We start from the raw sequence: 3,263 nt of genomic DNA on the forward strand, positions 1-3,263 counted from the left end.
TCCCCCATCCACCACCAGAGGGCCCCATCTCCAGAACACTAAAGACTCCAGTTTCAGCTGATTACATTGCCTATTTAAGCCTGACTTCCACAGTAGCCCTTTGAGAAGTATTGCTGTTCTTTTTTTATTATTTAAATAGGTAAAATCATACCTAGTTTTGTCTTGTTTCGCTCCGTGTTCTGATCTTTTGCCTTCAGCCTCTTCCTGATGTATTGTTACCTGGTTTACCTGTGTTACGTCCCCCTCTACAGATGCACAGGACTGTTGTTGGGTGTAGGGTGGAATAAGATACACGGCACAGAGTCAAGCAGATAGCGACTAGGATCTTTACTGGTCCAGAGAGCCAACACACAAAACAGATGCACATAGACAATAGTCTAGACAAAAGTTATAACGTCTCACAACGGGCTAGATGGCAATGCCCATTTACTGTACATATGCCACGTACACATACCTGACTATAGTGGGTCACAGGCGGCATCAAAGCAATGAAAGAAATATAAACTCTTCCCTACCTACCAAACCCCTAACCTAACAAACATACAAAAATGACACCCGCCTTCTTTCCTAACACCTATACAACAAAACAATACTACAAACAAGAGAAAAGAGTTAACCTACCCCACCATAGCCTCACACATGAACAGTGAGCACAGTACACACTGGGATATTCAGGAGACCTGATAACCACCTACACATACCACATGAAACATTCACATAAAACTAGACTGGTTTTCTGCACAACACACACAACTCGGCCACACATCAACCACACAACATTAGCTACACAACAACTCTGTCAAACAGCATTCAGGTGTCTCCCTCTTCCGTCCTTGCATCCATCATTTAAGCCAGAACGCCCGCCCTCCACAGCATCCCGTTGGTTAGCTGATGAAGCCTTCCCGTCACCAGATTGGTGGAACACGCCAAAGGTGATTGTCCACGGCCAGAGGGCGATCAGCAGCAACAACGAGTCCACCTATGGATGAAGACAGAAAACACAACGTGCACACCATGCACGTAACACCTGGTTATTCCATTCTGCCACAGACCTTGGTCTGTTTGGTAGTTTTTGCTTTCCCCTTACTAAACCTTCTGAGTACCTGCACATAGATCCTCACATGGGGCCTGCGTTGACAGATACCAAATTCTTTCATGGCAATTTGTTATATGGTTTGTATTTCTTCTTACACCTTCCATCTACTTGTTGGGTCTTTAAATTGTGATTTTTCTTTAACACTTAAGCACTTAAACTCAATGGAGAACCTTTACATTCCACTACCACACTGCCGATGAAAACGTCCCTTCTGATTCTGTTTAGCAATTACAGTACCTCTACAATACTCCAGTGGTTGGAGGTTGCTGGTCCCCCAGCACTCAAACCAGGTTAGTTGGCTTTTTATTGTCATTAAAGCCTTGATCTACTTCCCCCTGTACACATTAACCCCAGAGGTATCACTTCCCTTCCTTGATCTACTTCCCCCTGTACACATTAACCCCAGAGGTACCACTTCCCTTCCTTGATCTACTTCCCCCTGTACACATTAACCCCAGAGGTACCACTTCCCTTCCTTGATATACTTCCCCCTGTACACATTAACCCCAGAGGTACCACTTCCCTTCCTTGATCTACTTCCCCCTGTACACATTAACCCCAGAGGTACCACTTCCCTTCCTTGATATACTTCCCCCTGTACACATTAACCCCAGAGGTACCACTTCCCTTCCTTGATCTACTTCCCCCTGTACACATTAACCCCAGAGGTACCACTTCCCTTCCTTGATCTACTTCCCCCTGTACACATTAACCCCAGAGGTACCACTTCCCTTCCTTGATCTACTTCCCCCTGTACACATTAACCCCAGAGGTACCACTTCCCTTCCTTGATCTACTTCCCCCTGTACACATTAACCCCAGAGGTACCACTTCCCTTCCTTGATATACTTCCCCCTGTACACATTAACCCCAGAGGTACCACTTCCCTTCCTTGATCTACTTCCCCCTGTACACATTAACCCCAGAGGTACCACTTCCCTTCCTTGATCTACTTCCCCCTGTACACATTAACCCCAGAGGTACCACTTCCCTTCCTTGTCCCTAAGCATGACTGCTTCTCCCCCAGCTAACCTGCTTCTTCCTAGCCCTAAACGGAAGTCACTGTTCCCCCAGTCCTAAACCTGACCCACTGTAGTCCCAGTCCTAAACCTGACCCACTGTTGTCCCAGTCCTAAACCTGACCCACTGTAGTCCCAGTCCTAAACCTGACCCACTGTTATCCCAGTCCTAAACCTGACCCACTGTAGTCCCAGTCCTAAACCTGACCCACTGTAGTCCCAGTCCTAAACCTGAACCACTGTTATCCCAGTCCTAAACCTGACCCACTGTAGTCCCAGTCCTAAACCTGACCCACTGTAGTCCCAGTCCTAAACCTGACCCACTGTTGTCCCAGTCCTAAACCTGACCCACTGTTCAGAATCAGAATACTTTATTAATCCCAGGGGGAAATTGCTTAATTCTCCAAACACATTTTCCGTCTCACCCTCGCTTTTCCAGTTCGTTGTTTCGTTCCTCCTCTGCATCCCCTGTGTGTCCGTCTCCAAAGCTCACGGGGAATATTGTTATTATTGTCCGTATTGGCCATGTTTGCTGGTTTCAGTGCGATCAGCTGATCCCTCGTATAAACAATGGGTCCATGCTGCGCTGTGGAGAATGAAAACATAAATATCCCAACGAAAATATAAACAAAAGCTCTCCCCTCAAGCATATTTGGGAGGGCACAGCTTAACAGAGTTAAATGTCAATAGTAACTGAAATAAATACACAATAAATAAAGTGAAAAGAAAACTTTAGAAAGAAATGCAAACGGAGCTACTGTAAAAGGCTGCATGCATCGTACACGCATGCGTTCCCCCAGTCCTAAACCTGACCCACTGCTCACCCAGTCCTAAACCTGACCCACTCATTCTCCAGCCTAAAACCCCACTGTGATGCCAATATTGGTGCGGCATCATCCCCAGACCTGACACGCTCCTATTAGAGAGGAAGAGAGCACATGTGTCCCTGGACATGGGGACGCGCACATGGGGACGCACGCTCCAACGGCACATGAAAAGACTCGGGACGTCCCAGTGGGAGACGAGCAGGAACTAGAGGGTGACAAATGTGATGTTAACTGTGTACAATATGAACATGACCTGAGAATGAATATCTGAAAGTGCACTGTATAACTGAGGTGCCTGCGGTTGTGAACACTATTAAACTG

General features: G+C 46.6%; 1 long non-coding RNA gene across 1 annotated transcript; it reads right to left on the reverse strand.

Annotated features, from left to right (window-relative positions):
- Positions 1-312: 312 nt before the first annotated feature.
- Positions 313-2,609, reverse strand: LOC143522428 (uncharacterized). The gene is made up of 2 exons (XR_013132995.1): positions 2,541-2,609; positions 313-979 (listed from the first exon to the last, which is right to left on the reverse strand). It is a non-coding gene; the product is annotated as an uncharacterized LOC143522428 (long non-coding RNA).
- Between the last annotated feature and the right edge of the window lie 654 nt (positions 2,610-3,263).

The sequence above is a fragment of the Brachyhypopomus gauderio genome, chromosome 9 (genome assembly GCF_052324685.1).
Source record: "Brachyhypopomus gauderio isolate BG-103 chromosome 9, BGAUD_0.2, whole genome shotgun sequence".
Classification (NCBI taxonomy): domain Eukaryota; kingdom Metazoa; phylum Chordata; class Actinopteri; order Gymnotiformes; family Hypopomidae; genus Brachyhypopomus; species Brachyhypopomus gauderio.